Source organism: Leptidea sinapis, chromosome 3 (genome assembly GCF_905404315.1).
Source record: "Leptidea sinapis chromosome 3, ilLepSina1.1, whole genome shotgun sequence".
NCBI classification, from domain to species: Eukaryota; Metazoa; Arthropoda; class Insecta; order Lepidoptera; family Pieridae; genus Leptidea; species Leptidea sinapis.
In genome coordinates this window covers 17,201,374-17,218,378 of record NC_066267.1, presented here as the reverse complement: position 1 = coordinate 17,218,378, position 17,005 = coordinate 17,201,374, and the positions used below count along the sequence as shown (strand labels likewise).

Genomic DNA, 17,005 nt, shown 5'->3' with positions numbered 1-17,005 from the left:
TTGTTTTGTTTTTGCTAAAAGATTCGGAAACAGGATGTCAGTATATTATATAAAAGTACATTTCATACTGTTTTTGTTAAAGGTGTATTTTAAAGCCTCTCAGGAATGCGAACAAACGTATACTGTATATATTATTTATTAACCTGTACATATATATATGTAGTGCCTTGTTATGAAATATGAACCTAAATAAATATAAAGTTCTGTTATTTTATAACTAAACATCAATTGAACGCCCACTCATAAAAAATCCTTTCTCTAGATGCTAAGTACCCACGGTAAGCCAATGCACGCCCCTGTATATTTATATATTATATTATGTTAAGATGTATACTGCGCTGGCTGCCTCACAAAGAGAGTTCGTTCTATAGCTATATAAAAAAGTTGTGAAATTTTAACCTTAATAAAACTTCGGGCTTTATATTACTGTCAAACGAATTCAAACAAAATCAAAAGTACTTATAATAAAAATACTTAATTCCGTATTCACTATTCAACGTATGTCATTTTTTTTTAAATATTTTATTGACATTGGTCCTTGATACGTTTGCAACGCTTCAAGTCAATCGGGCTTCTTCAAAGTTGTTGAATTGACGTTGAAAGATTCCGTTTGTATATGAGGCCCAAATTTGTAGATCAACTGCGTTTTCGCTAGCGATTCGTACTACGCTAACGCACTTTCGAAAAAATCGAAGCTAAAAATGAGATCGATAATTTTTTTAAATCGAAAGTTATAAGTTTAAAAACTTTTATCACTTCAACTCTCTTGTTGATTATCAACTCACATCCTAGAAGTCTCAGCTTATCAATTTCAATCTATCTATTCACGTTTCAGCTTTCATTGTTAACACAAATATATAATTTTATAACCTAGGTCCTAAAGAATCATTAAGAGCAAAATTTAAAGAAATAAACATTTGAGCTGTTGTTTCTAAATATATTCTTGATAATGTTATGTATATAGGCACATAAGTGAATTTTCTAGAAACTGTCATAATCATAATGTTAACACCAGGAACAAACACATACTTATTATGCCTACTTCTCGTCTAAGCCGAGTTAGTAAGACTTTTCTGGGGCGATGTATGTAGCTTTTCCAACAAGATCCCAGAAAATGTTCAAAACAAATGTATTAAGAAATTCAAAATAATTTTTAAGAGATGTTTGTGTAGTAAAGGTTACTATGGCATGAATGACTTTCTTAATGATACCATAGATTGGGAAAAAGCGATCGCCGTCAGGTTATTTGAGTTTTAAATTTGATTGAAAAGAAATTTTATTTAAGTAGAAAGAAGCCATCTGAGTTTCTTGCGCCCGTTCATCTCAGGTCTGAGGCATTAACTTCGAAATGGGTAGTTTTTGTACTTTCTACTCACTTATATACTTTTAATAATAATATCGTATTTTGAATAAAACATTTTTTGAATTTGAATACATAATCAATTAGTTTGTGATTTCATATTACCTGTAAGTCATATTATAAGGACAAAATTAGGAAAAAAATCGAATTACATTTTTATATCCAGATATATCCTCTTTACCCAATTCCGTCAGGATCAAATTGTATGCTCCTTAGGTATCTCCAAAATAAAGATTGTTTGTAAAATATCAAGTACAATTATTCATTAAGAACAATCGGAATTTTTAAATGTCCGCCATCTTTGTTTTTTTACAAATTCATTCGAATTCGTTTCCAATTTTTGTTGATTTCAAATCAATCAAATCAAAATCACTTTATTCATGTAGGTAGGTCACGGATATGACACTTATGAATGTTATAAAAATATTTTTCTTATACAATCTACCGCTACTTCGTAAAGGGTTGAGCTAATGAAAAAAAGTAGCAAAAAACTCATTGGCTATATTGGCTCAACTAAAACTAATCCATGTGAACCCGCCATTACTCAATAGATACCGGCGAAGCTACTATATATCATATAAAAAATAGGATGGAGTCTCAGACACGAACCACCAGAGTATTGTTAAATAACGAAGATTCCCTGCAACCAATATTAATCGTTTCACTTTCAAAGCAAAACCGTCCATTAGCACCATTATATTTAGGGAACTCTTAAAAACCCTTACAATTCCCTTTAAAATGACCCTAATCTATTTACACATTCAAATGACATGGTACACACAACAAACTGGTCAGCGATTGATCCTGCTACAAGACGGGTTCCTATATGCTCCGAGCTCATGTTAACTTGGCTGGTGATGCTTTAGTAGGGTAAGTATAAAAATGGTATTTCTGTTTGTGAACTACTTAGTAGACATGACGTAGGTACGTATACATAAAATCTTGACAATATGTTGGTTCAATGATGTCTTAATAGGATGATTAAAAAACATTAACAAAGAAATATATAAACTCAAACTTTATTGACAAACTCTGTGCTGCACCAACAAACTCGAAGGTTTTATATTGTTTATATTTCGTTCTTTTTATTCAGGAAGAGTCGGTAAGTATTCGATTTCTTTTACCGCGACCGATTGTAGTAGGGGTGAAGTTGTATCATTAATAATTTCAACCACTGCTTTCAAGTCAGTTTAGCCGCCCACTCTAAGGCGCCAGATTTAAGCTCTGGTTCTTTTCCCCTAAGTCTTCCGAGAGGGAGTAGGATCGAACCCCACAAACTTACCAAGGCTTTTTATCACATTATATTTAAAGAGTTGATCTATTCTATCTATCTTATCTATTATCTAATCTATTTCCTGAATGTCACGTGGTTTTTCACATTTTGACGTAATGTTCGGTGGTCAAATTCAGCTGCTGGTATCAATTCGAAGAACTCCTCAGAAGACTCCCCGTGATATATGCGGTGGAAGTTTTTTTTTATATAGAAAAGTAGGACAAACGAGCTTACAGGTCAACTGGAGTTAAATGATCACCGCCGCCCACATTCTCTTGCAACTCCAGAGGAATCACAAGAGCGTTGCTGTGCTTTAAGAAAGGTACCTTTTTTTGAAGTTACTCATGTCATATCGTCGCGGAAACACCGCACAAGGAAGCTCATTCACAGCTTTGTAGTACGTGGAAGAAAGTTTCTTGAAAACCGCACTGTGGAGGACCGCCACACATTCAGGGAGAACCCACTTCTCTACGCAACGCCAAAGAATGAAGCCGATCGTAGATGATTTATTTATTATCAACCTGCTCTTCGTTGTAATTTAAAATTCTATTATTTGTTGAATGAATGAATGATGAAAGATGCTCCTACTTTAACTATTATTTATATAATAAGGATATTCATTTATGACTATTTTTTTTTTCAATTTTCAAGTAAATAAGATATATAGTATAGGACTGCACAACAGCAAACCAAAGTTAGAAAAATAAAATGAGAGGACATATTTATCTTAATGTATTGTTATGCCATCTTGATGAAAAATACTATCACCATTACAAAAAATTTTATTTGTTCAAATTAATTTGATCATAAAAACAATATATTGATTTTGGTATATGTAAGTGTCCTCTGGATCGAATCATATAACTTCGGCAAATCCTACCACAAAATGAAATTGAAATCGAAGTTATTGTTTCCATTATAAAAACAGAAATATTGGTCACCCTAACAGCTTGCACCTATCTCAAACAATCAGACGCGTCCAATTATTTGATGTGTTGACAAACGTTGGATCAGCATTTGTCAACACATGTATTGATGTATTATAACCAACCATAATGTATTCCAATAAGGTTCAATTTCATAAACTTACGATTTGAAACGGAGATAAGTGCGGCTTGGAGGTGACAAAAGCAACCCATTTTGCTTATCTTTGGCTTATTCCTCTTGAATCTCTTAAAACAATTATTAATTAGCTTATTACGTAATTACGTTACAACAAACTTCTGTATACTCGTATCTTATACCTACTATAAATTAAATATGAAATCGTCGATTTCGTGTACTTCACCTACCCTAGACAAGCACACGTTGAATCTTGCCCTACCATGTTGAACCTTCAGATAAATGAACGAATTTTGGGGCGGATTAAAATGTATGATACATGGTCGCTTCTAAACGTTAATCGCAAGCGGACATCGCATTGGCTAATTGCAGGTAAAATGCCGCCAAAATGTCCAAAAACGAAGCTTAGCCAAAGAATAGTGGCTGTTTGGTGGTCAGATTCAGATTCTGTTCTGTCCAGCAATTAGAGCAGATATCTATCGTGCTGAACTTCGGAAAATGATAGAGAAACTCGCAGTAAGACAGCCCTGACTCGTCATTAAATCATTGTTACTCCATGATCACGCAACATCATCACAGCTCATAAAACCGTTGAAACGCGGTAGGATCTAGATTCAGGAACCCTCAAACATCTTCCGTATTTGCCAGACCTAATCGACTACTATTTTTCTACCTAGTAAAGTTTATACATCAGCTAGGTAAAAAATTTCGTTCTATAGTTTTTTTTTTTCAACTAATTCGTTAAGTGTGGACCCGGCCTATACTATATCAAAAATTTTTGCATCGAAGTAGAAATAGAACAATAGCGACCAAAAAGAATTTCGTTATAAAATCCTTAAACTTTAATCGCATAACATAATATATAGTAATGTTGTTAAGAGTATAATGAGTACCATAAAGTGATAAAACAGTAAAACAAAACTCTACCCGAATTCTCCATTAAAGAAGTATGCAAGTGTGTGAAGGTGTACATATTAAGTTTAATTACAAAATATTTCATTTGGTAACATTTTCGGAAGGTTGGGATTATTGCTTTTTATTTTGTTTGAGCGTTATGGCTCTCTCATACAGGCGGTAATATCGTCGCTCTTTTAACAGCAATTATTGATGCTATATACTTTATTGGATACACAATATATGTATACCTGATAAATCCATGGTAGCCAATAGCGATTGCTTATAGTATTTTGTGATTATAATTTGACCATTAACGTTATATTACTCAAAATCTGGAGTTAGAGCTAGAGGTCCTGGGTTCAAATCGCGGCAGGTGCAAACCTTTACATGATAAATACCTATATAGTTTAACAATGTCCTTTTTTGTATTCATTCGTAATAGACAGTGTGAATTAATTGAGACGTATTATATTATAACTGACAAACCATTATGACGATTTTTTGGTTATTTTAAATAAAAATCAATTTACATAAACCTACATAAATGCACATGTTAACATCTATGAGACTCCTGTGATTCCACTGGTGTTGCAAGAGAATGTGGGAGGCGGTGATCACTTAACATCAGATGACCCGTACACTCGTTTCTCCTCCTATTACAAAAAAAAATATTTTATTTGCAAGTAATTAGCCGAGAGGAGTGCTTTATTCCCATAACTATAGTATATATGTATTTATTTATTTATTGTATTATTATCGTTTCCATGTTTATGACGCAACACGGTGTCGATGTCGCAGCCGGTTTCCTACCGGTGTTATGGGTCTTCTGTCGAGCCTTTTTCGTCGACTCCAGCGTTAAATTACCTAGCGTGACGGCCCAGTCACATTCAAAACCGACAAAAAAAAGTACTCAGCACGTCCAATAAGTTTTCATTAAAATAATCCGAAAATTAGTATTGACTGTTAGGTACATAATAAGTTTGTACAAAATCTTCGCATACGTCACTGTTTATACCAAATATTAAAATTATTCTGATAGCTAACCTCCATAAATCAAGATACATCGAGTTAAATTTGTGTTTAAAGTGGCAGTGCCACCAACCAACTGTATTTGGTAGCATAATATCTCGACCGTCATTAATTTTAAAGCGATCTCAATAGCTGTCAACGGTTGATTCAAATTCTTTTTTTTCCGGCAATAAACGTGGTGTGTTTATGGGTTTTTGTGGGAATTTTATTCGAGAATTGAAAATTCCTGTTGGGTATTTGATTTCGGAGGCTTAATATGCTTTTTATTGTACTTATAAGATGTCCTTTTGGGTTAAGTGATCAAACTCCTTTGCTGAGAGTACTTAACAGTATTTTTTGCTGCTAAGACAAAGTAAAACTTAAAATATATGTATAACTAGGTAACTAAAAAGTTATTTTTTTTTAAATTTTGAAGTTCACAAGAAAATGCCAATTCGAGTAAAGCTTATATTAAAAAAGCCTTTTATTTCTAACAGCTTATAAAACATGAAGTTATGGTTTGTCAGATTAAGTTAGTTTACCTACATACAATTATTAGTTTTGTTAGTAATTAACTTTGGTTCCTAAAATTTACTTGTGTTAGTTTTTCCTTAATCCTATATTATTATTCTTCATTCTGTAAGAACTCCTCTGTAGGTGAAGGCCTCCTCCAAAGATAGCCACTCCTCTCTAGATTGGGCTACTTGAATCCAGTTGGGGCCAGCTGTTTTTTTGATGTCATCTTCCCAACTAGCTACAGGTCTACCTCTCTTTCTTTTTCCCTGTGGACCCGCCCATGTGGTCACCGTTTTCGTCCATCTCTTGTCACGTAGACGCGCCAGCTTATATAAAATAATATATTAGTTGCAAGAATGATAGGTATAGTAATTTTTATGTTTTCTTTGGCACTAAGTTCAAAATGTTGTACAATTTTGACGTGATTAGTCCATACCAAAAAAATATAGGTATAAGAAAAATAGAGATGATGTCCACATATCTAACATCCTCATCAAAAATTTAATTACAAGTACCACTCGATAGCGAAAGAATTAAGAAATTTTTGTTGTTACATTGAGTGAGGACTGTGAAGTGGTGTTCTTTCTAGTGGAGGGAAAAGCACCACCATTTTGAGGAGGTTCACTGCATCACATAACTATCGCTTAGAATATCTTTTGATTTGAAAAACTGACGACACTTTTAGATCTATCGATTGCACATAACAATATATGAGTGTGATATAGTTTAATGCAGATACGGTATATACACGACAAATGGCAGAAGCATAATGTAAAGATATAAGTGAGGAACTATATGACAGAATACAGTCAGGAATGTAAAAGAATGAAATTGATCAAGCGCAGGAACAATTGCGTCAAATAGGTAGGTACAACCAGCGGTGGAAATACACTAGGGGCAGTTGGGGCAAGTGCCCAGGGCGGCAAATTTTTTAGGGCAGCAAAATTTTGAAAGTGAAAAAATTTTTGTTAGTGATCAAGATTGGTCAATACAATTAATTAATTCTGTTTAATCAACCAATTCGCAATTCAAAAAGTCGGACGTGTTTGCCTGTGAAAAAATTGATGTAATATAATTATGAGTTAACCAAATTTATAATTGTTAGAAAAAAACAAATATTTATTCATGTTTTTAGACTATATAACATATCATAAAGTTTCTGCAATAAATTAGTTATTTTAGTTTTAAAAAATAAAATATATAAACTATACGTTTATGTAAAATTGCAGTATTGGGGCGGATTTTTTTCCGGTGCCCAGGGGCGGCTAGAGTTTAAATCCGGCCCTGGGTACAACTGCATGCTAGTGAATTCTTTGTTATTGCTCTCTTTGATTATACCAATGAGATACAATTACCACTACCACAAAGTTGCCCAGACGAAGTAGTGGCTGAAACTATTGTTGATTTCTTAACTAACCCAAAGTATGTAAAATACATTTCAAAGGCTCACAGTTCAATTTGCCGGTTTGTACTAAAAAATTATAAATTTTTCATTAGGTAATTAATTATTAAATAAACTTATTTTAATCGAAGTATTTACCCGTGTTGTCTAAAATACATTTCTGCCATCTCACGGGAAGGTTAATAATGCTTTTAGAAAACGGTAGAATTCTGAGAACTTGAAAAAACAACCTGAAAAACTTTACTAGATAGAAGTATTTTTAATGCTGAATCATAATAAAATAAAACTAAAAAAAAATGTCAAATAAAATAAAAAAATATTTAGAGGTGGGTGACCATTTTCATTCAAGGGGTGTGAAAAATAACATCAATTTTCAAACAAATTGGTTTCGTTTCGGAAGAGTTTGGTAACAAACACCGGGACACGAGAATTTTATATATTAGATTAAATATGAAGCCAACATTGTATTCAATATTAATACTTATTCTATAGCACACTCTTTAGTATCTGTGATAGAAATTCTATACCTCACTCAATGTGAATAATAAATTTCACAATATTATGAAGAACTGCAAACAATACAATACATTCTTTGCAAGTAGTAATTTAAAACAAACTTACATAAGAAAAAATAGAGTATGACGTGTGTCGGATGTTCGGAGTTGTTTTGTATATGTCAACAAGGCCTTATATGTCTTATGTGTGTATATTTTGTGTGACTGTCTATTACATCGTAGTGTCAATGGACGGATTTTATGCGGGTATTCTGATTGGAAGATGGTTCTAAGGTATCATTAAAATTGATCTATCGGTGGTTCTTGAGCAGCACGGGTTTTTGGGCCTACCGAATCTCCTTTTTAATCCAGGTTTCACCCCTTTCGTCACTTTTTGTTAAATTTTTTGCCTACATACTATTTTTTTTAATGAAAATAATGGTCGAGACAAGCAGGACTTTAGCTGATGGTAATTGATACGCTCTACCCATTATACAATGCGGCACTACAATTGCGCTCGTCACCTTGAGACACTAGATGTTAAGTCTCATTTGCCCAGTAATTTCACTAGCTACGGCGCCCTTCAGACCGTGATGCTTACACATTACTGATTCACGGCAGAAATAGGCGCCGTTTGGTACCCATAATCTAGCTGGCTTCCTGTGCAAAGGAGCCTCCCACTGGTAAAATATATGTGTAATGCCCACTCTCTTTCCCTTATTCCTTCACTTATTACTTAAAACATGTTTTGCTGATACGTATAATATGATCGTTTTCACAATAATTCATAATTCTGTTAACAATAAATTGTAGACAAGTAGTTCCCATACCCACAGGTTTCGCAGAACTTTATTGAAAATATTCATAATAAGCAATGCGATCAGTTCTGTTCGCAATCATCCATAAATATAAATAGATTACAAGTGTGTCGGTTTGTTAGGTACTTATAAGATAATCGATATATACTACATGTACACTTATATAAACTAATATTATAAAAAGGAAACATTTGTGTGTATGTTTGTAATATTTTAACACATAAACTACTGGACAAATTTCAAAAATTATTTCAACATAAGAAAGCTGCATCTTCACTGAGTAACATGAGCTATATTACATTAAAAAATAGGAATCGCTATAACAATTCAATAATATAACCCAAGGTGTGAAAAAAATCTGTCATCGCGTGCGCTGCGGAAACTATTGATGATAGAATTAAACAAAATGTTCTACAGTGTTCTAGAACGTATCAATATCTACAAAAAAGTCCGGGATACCATATGTCCAACTACTGTAGTTATGCCACTATAACTACTTCTTTACACTTTAAAAGTTCATATAAGTGCCGACAATAATCAAATCATATTATTCATACCACTGTATTAATCCTTATTCCATGATATTTTATTTAAGACCGTATCAAAACCTGTATTACAGGTAGTATTTTAAAAATACTTTTATATTATTAAAATCGGACATTTCAATTAAAAGACATACCTAATTTAAAAATGTCGATCTAAAGAAAATAATGCAATAATAAAATAATAACTTAGTGAAATAAAACTTTTATATCAACAAAAATAAATCTATAGTCCGCCTTATAAGACCTTCCACTACCACGAGATCCGTATCTAAGCGAGTGAAACCGTGGAGCATTGCTATTCGCTAGTAATATATATATATACCCTTATTCATAATGGTCCGCTAGCTTAAAACAGCCGCTAAGGAGTGTTTTTTCTCATTCTGAGCTAGGTCAATAGAAGAGGACAGAGTGAGAATTAGCAATGCTTTAAGTTAGCAGACTATTATGAATAAGGAGGCTAATGTTTATCGCGTGTATGTACTGCGCAAAATATAAGATCTGATTAAAAAAAACACATTTGAAATTCATGAAAACAAAATCGCGCACAATCAAAACATATAAATAAAATTTATGTGTATTTTGGTTGGTATCTATTATATCTATAACAGCTAAACATAATTTAAATCATTGTTTACACGTTTTTTTTACATAAGAAGGGGACAAGCCGTCATGTGACTTGTCTGATGGAAAGTAAAAGACCAGGCCACCCATTAGGACATTAACAATACCAGAGGTGAGTTGCTAGCCTCTAGAATGAAGGTCATAAAGTCGTATCAGAAGGGAATAGCAGCCACAAATGATTCCACAAAAGTTCTTTAGTTTTACCTTTAAAAGTTTTGTCTACCTGACTCTCTATCTATTTCATTCAGGATAGTTTTCTAATCAACAGCGAGCAGATTTCGAGTACGCTCGTTTTGTCCTCTTCTTCCATTAAAAAAAATCAAGTTGAATGATTTCCACGGCAATTTCATTGGGAAACAGCTTATGTAATCACGTCGAAGACGGAAACATTCTGGAATGTGGGTACAATATAGCTGACCAACGCATAAAATCCTCAAAAACACAACCTCCGAGAAGCCTATGAACATCTTAGGAAACTACTGGGAGAAGCTGGATTAGCTTGGGAGACCAGACAACTCTGTTCGTAAAATGGAGTCAATTAAGATGTTAAATTGCGCAAACCGGAGCCTCCATAACATACCAAGGAATAACTTAAATCTTATTTTTGAAAATAAATTAAAGTCATGCGCAAAACGATTACAAATAAAACTATGAAAATAGTACGATTCTATAAAGGAAAAGAAGGAAGATAAGAAGAAGTAGTGAAAAGTGGAAACTGATCCAGGAGAAGAAAAACATGGAAGAGAATTAGTGTTCGGTACGGTGGATCTGCTGAAGGCACCGCCATCAGCAAGAGGAACAGCGGCAGACCGGCGAAGTGCAAGTTCGGAAAATTGAACGCAATAAAGGCTCGTTCTTTTAAGCTTTGTATTTATTTTCCAGTCTCTGACCCACTCTCGTGTCAATTGGATAGTCATGTGCCCATTACAGTTCAGTAAAATATAAAAAAAATAAGTATTTTATTTTTGTTTTCAAGCACTAATAACACTTCGTGTCGCTATGATTATAATTTAAAAAAATAACAAAAAGACCCATGTCTCTTCTTATAAAGCAAGTTATTCGTTCGTTATTACGCATTCATTGCAGTCACCCCCGGGTAACAAACCCGCCATACAGCTAATAAATAAACACGCTGAAAGGGGTGAAACTAAATATTTATTTAGTGACGTAACTGGTGTATCGATAAAAATTTATCGGACGCCGGGTGATTGATCGGAATACTTAACGAAATTCTTCCAGAAATCAGTGTTTGACTTGATCCTTTTATCGTGCCGTTCGCAGTCTTCTACCTAACATATCATAAATGTACAGGTATATCTGAAACAATCTTGGGTGATGTATTCATGAGGGTATGAAGAGTTGTAACTATATGTAACTAGTTGTAACTATATTCAATTGGAGCTATACATATAGTTACAACTAGTCCATAAAGTAGGAAAAAGTAATCAGTAATTATTGTAAAAAAATTGTTAATACGGTACGGCTATGGGTGCAATATTCTATTTTAAGATAATATTGTAATAAACAGCTTCCACCATTATTATGAAGGTTTCGATGCTTCTGTTATTTGTTCTGAATGTTAATACAAAAAGCTGATAGAAACATTTGAACAAAAGATCTTCAGAAAACTATATTTAAAATAGTAGAGTATAGTATCTCTAAGTTATTTACTTGTTAGTAGTTTTAACACAACCAAATAATGTGATAAAAAAGAATCATATCGATAATCGATGAAACTTAATACCCCTCTCTATTATATTCTAATACTGTAATAGGCAGGGTAAAGAGTGGAGCGGCGTGTATAACATCGCCAAATTAGCCGAACGATGTGCACTAGCCCTTAGGCGATATCAGGGCTGTCACTGGAACCCATAAATTAAATAATTTGCATAAAACCATGATAATTCTCATATCCCTGGTCCTCTTTTTCAATGAAATACCTTAAAGATTTTATACAGTTCTTATCTACATAAATTAAATTGAAAATATTAAGGCAAAGGACAAAAAGCAGACTCAAATATATTGTAGTGTAGAAAAAAAACCACCATATAATCATTAATAATTGTAATCCCAGTTGCGTCTAGTATATATGTATATATGTAGATGAAAATGTTTTTTTATTTTCTATTAATTTCAGTCATTTCTCATTTATCATGGATTTTAGATTTATGTAATTCGGTACTACCAAGCAACGTCAAAAAACATTTTTTTAATTAAAAATTTAAATTTGTTTTATATATGTATTTTTCTTTTTATTTGTGTAGAAGCAATTGTAAATATGTTTTATATTTATATTATTTGTTATTACTTCTCAGACAAACAATTTCATAAATTTATTTTTCACGCATGTCTGATTGACTGTAAGTAGAAACGCAATTATAATTTTTTTAAGTATGTTGTAGATATAATGGAATGTAATCTTAAGTAAATACAGAGGTTTCTACTAAAAACAGTTTTAACTTCTAACATTGCGGCCAAATTGATGTGATTATGTACTTATGTAATTTCGCGACACTTCTGGATATGTAATTCGTTATATCATTGATTATATTATAATATACGCCATTATTGAGTTTTTCAGAATAGCTCGAATAATACAAGAAATTTCGTTCCTACCGGGTGTCCCATAACACCACACAATTTATTTTTACTATCAGAGACAACCCTATTTCGTAGTTTGTACATGCACATCTAGACATGACGTCTTATAAATGATTTTATCCGGAGTGTTTGTGTGATATACGACCGTGTAAAATTGAATCGGACACAATCTGGTCGTGAATGTTTAGAACACATGGGCTATTTAAATCCTCCGTGTTAGGGTAAGAATGCAATTAAGGTCGGAATGGTTTCAATCTGTTTTGGCAGTTGTTTCATAGGTTTTCATACGTTTCATTTTGGGGTTTATAGAATCCAATCAATCACCCGTGAGGAACTTAATGAGAACAATAGATGTTTAGTGTTATCATTTCATGTGGAAATGAGACGGACAAAATGTGCCCCAGAGTATACAAAAGTATTACAAACATTAATTTAAAAAAAAGGTAATAATTTTAGAAATTTATCAATTCATATAGCAGCTGCAGATTTTAATAAAAGTATTTTTTGACTTTCTGATTGAGTACCAACCTTGCCATATAATAATAACAGAATAGTCGAACTTAACTCATACGGAGCCTAAAATGAAAAATATGCGCAACTTACCGTAACATAATATTTAATACATCATTTATCTATAAAACTTATCAACAGATTGAATTTGAATAAAATAAAATTATCTAAACGTAGATATGTACATATTATTTCAACTTTATTATGGCAACAGTAAACCTCGAGCCGAAGGTCTAGGCCTATGGACTTGCATATCGTGCCACCAAATAAATTAAAAAAAGCCGAAGATAGAATTAATTTTAATCATTGTCATTTGACAAAAACGGGTACGATGATGGTGGAAGGTGGTAAGCTCATGGACATCCGTTACATCAGGAGTCAAGAGATGCGTTGCCGGCCTTTAGTTTCGGAGTTTTTTCTAAGCTTGAAAGTCCCTAAGTCGTATCGGTTGGGTATTTCCCTAACTAAGAATGCTTCCACAACTCCCTGAAGGAAACCTAGAATTCATACTCCTATATTATTTAGGGCTGTTCTTGTTGATGAGGAAGATTTATGAAAATAAGGGACGAGACGAGCAGGATGTTCAGCTGTTAGTAATTGATACGCCCTGCCCATTACAATGCAGTGCCGCTCAGGATTCTTGAAAAACCCAAGATTTCTGAGTGGCACCACAATAGCGCTCGTCACCTAGAACATAAGATGTTAAGTCTCATTTGCCCAGTAATTTCAATAGCTTCGGAGCCTTTCAGACCAAAACACAAAAATGCTTGGACATCACTGCTTCACGACAGAAATAAGCTCCATTGGGATACCCATCTAGCCGGCATCCTCCTCCCACTGGTACATGAAGAGGTAACAATAATTGAGTCAAAGCCCCAAACGTATTAACTCAAAGAAGTGTATTTGAAATTGGATTATGATTATGATGATATTCAGATTGAAGATGATGTCATATTATTTTTAAAGATATCTAGCCCAACATTAAACAATACAAATTTTACCATTGCAAAAACGAGAATTTAGTGATACCTATATTACCTATGTTCATACTTTGTGCAGCCGGTCAATTGATTCCACAAAGTTGAGCGAGGCAGGAAATTTCTCGCAAAACTTACAATGAAACTATAGAATGAGCTTCCTTATGCAGTGTTACCAGGTCGTAATAATGTGTTACTTAAAACAAAGCACAAACTTAAAAGACTGGCAATGCTAACTTTATATAAAATATTTTATGTTATAAGAGTTTGTAACCAGAACCTGTACGTTCGTAATGGAACCATAATAATTAACCAAATCTTTTAAGTTTTCTTGAGTGTTAATTCTGCTAAGATTTATTTTTAACCAATTTGATACGTGTTTCGCCTTTATACCTACGGGACATCTTCACACTCAAGAAAACTAACAACATTTGGTGTTTGACTTTCATACCAGTGGGAGCATCCTTTGCACAGGATGCCGGCAAGATTATGGGTAGTGGTACCAGCACTACATTGTATTGTAAATTACCATCAGCTGAACGTCCCGCTCGTCTCGTCCCTTATTTTCATAAAAAAAACGACTTCATCAAGGCTAGGTAATAATACAAAATACAACAATAATTCTTGTTATAACAAGTTAAATAAGTACCTACATTTACAATAAGTATAATATTTGTTTATGTATAATTCGTACAAATAACTCTTGTCTCTAGATATGTTGGCTTCGACTGATCACGCTCTCCAACTAGAGCCGACTTTACGCAAACGAACTTCATATAGCCGAGCGTAACTGCTCAATCAAATTCAATACCTACCCATAAATTAAAAGGCTCAACGCATCATATACTTTCCCACATAAATTATACCGCATTCGTAATAAAGAAAGAAATCTATGACGACAAATGGCAAAGACTTCAATGTGTTTTGATTTAAGCTAAGGCGTGTAACAGATTATCGAATGGCAAATGCGTTTTTACCCCTCCCCGTGCTTCATTCATGCTTCAAAGCAATAGTTCATTGGCCTTATTTACGTCTGACAGACTATTATTAGTAAAGTGCAACACCGTATTAGCTTACGAAACATTACCTCAAATCAACCGGTACAGTACGAAAACTCTATAGGTACAAAATACAAAGTTTTATTGAAGTAAAACTTCTTTAGGCTGCTTGGGGGTAACTCAGAATATTTTTCTGACGGAAGTAACGTCAGTACTTCCGGCAGAAAAAATTCAATTGAAACAATTTTTAACCATTATAATTTAATGGATAAAAAATTGTTTCAAATTGCTCAGTAATATTTTCTGAAAATCTCCAAGTGTATTGGTTCATTTATGACTACTTTGTAATAAATAATAAATAAAGGTTCTCAGTCTGACGTTTGCGACATTCGTCCATCGGACCTTTAATCCTTTAATCAATATAACGTAACGTTGTTACGTTATATATATTTACGTTATATATATTTGTGTATTATTAATAATCTAATTATTTATTAATAACACGACTTTTATTCATGTAAGTATATATTTAATGGTATAAGTTGAATCTTCTTGTCTTGAATATTTGTTATATATTGTATGTCCTAGAATAGGAAGGACAAGCAAGGGCAAACGAAAATAACATATTTTGTCTATGAACTTTTATTTAAGCAAAAAAAGTATATTATATATGTATCTGTTAGTTATTCGTAAAGTTAATTATAATTAAGTTTTACTTCAATCGCGCGTAAAGATTATACGCACACACTTTTTTTTAATACAGTTGGTATCCGATTAAAGGGAAGTTTTTAAAAATATGAATAAGTGTTTTAATATATATCAGTAACAAGTTAACGATACAGTATTTAATTATGTGTACATACTTAACTACATCTTACTTTAAACTAAACTATATGAAGTTTAAAAAGAATGATTTACACAACCTATCTTAAATTACTAAGTATCATTGTTGAGTAGCATTCAACAATAAAGTAAGAGCTATTCAATACTATTCACCAGCATATTTTTCAGTTTAAATTTTACTACAAAGTTATCTATACTATATATAATAATATTATAAAGCTGCTGTGTTTGTTTGTTTGTTTGAACGCGCTAATCTCTGGTACTACTGGTCCGATTTGAATGATTCTTTCAGTGTTGGGTAGTCCATTTATCGAGGAAGGCGATTTGAATGATTCTTTCAGTGTTGGGTAGTCCATTTATCGAGGAAGGCTATAGGCTATGTTTTTTTTTTCAAAATTAGGGATCCGTAATAAAATTGCTATTTTGTAACACAAGGTGTAAAATCGAAAACCTATTTTTGCGTGCGCTGCAAAAACTATTGACAATAGAACAAAATGATGTACAGGCTATAATATAGGCAATATTTTATTATTTATAAAACTATCGCGTGAATTAGACTTTATATGGCAAAACAACGTTTGCCGGGTCAGCTAGTTTCCAATAAAGGGAAAAATATGTTCAAATTCGCAGCATTGTTATGTTTCTCATCTGAACTCCGCCTAAAGTACACATAACGAGTACGACAGAATTTAGTTACATAGCCAATGGCGACACGTGTTGTATGTCAAAACTGAAACGAGACACGCGTCGGTACAAGACATGGCTGTTTCATGATTATGTTTTGACTAGTTTAGTGACCTCTTGGTCAATTTAACACAGCGTTTAACAAACGCAGTCTTAAACAAATGATTGATTTAAACAACTATGTATGCAGTACAGACAAAACATATTTGAGCTTTGACAGTTGTAATATGTAGAGACAGTGTAGAGATCCATAATATATATGAGTTTGTATTTTATTAAGTTTTATTAGCAAGTGGCATTGCCTTTACCAGTTAAACCACTATCATGGCACTTGTAACAGTGTCGTAAGTCGTCGTCAATATATTAAACTACGAAGGTTCAAATATGTGCGACGAG

At 33.1% G+C, this 17,005-nt stretch overlaps 1 protein-coding gene and 1 long non-coding RNA gene across 2 annotated transcripts in view; both read right to left on the bottom strand.

The window, feature by feature from the left end:
- The window catches only part of LOC126979049 (uncharacterized), a 67,572-nt gene extending 61,137 nt beyond the window's left edge, over nt 1-6,435 (bottom strand). Inside the window, exon 1 of the long non-coding RNA XR_007732745.1 lies at nt 6,143-6,435. This is a non-coding gene — a long non-coding RNA (uncharacterized LOC126979049). The remainder of the gene's footprint in view (nt 1-6,142) is intronic.
- The window catches only part of LOC126978910 (protein Wnt-1-like), a 136,633-nt gene that overhangs the window by 99,454 nt on the left and 20,174 nt on the right, over nt 1-17,005 (bottom strand). The window lies entirely within an intron of this gene.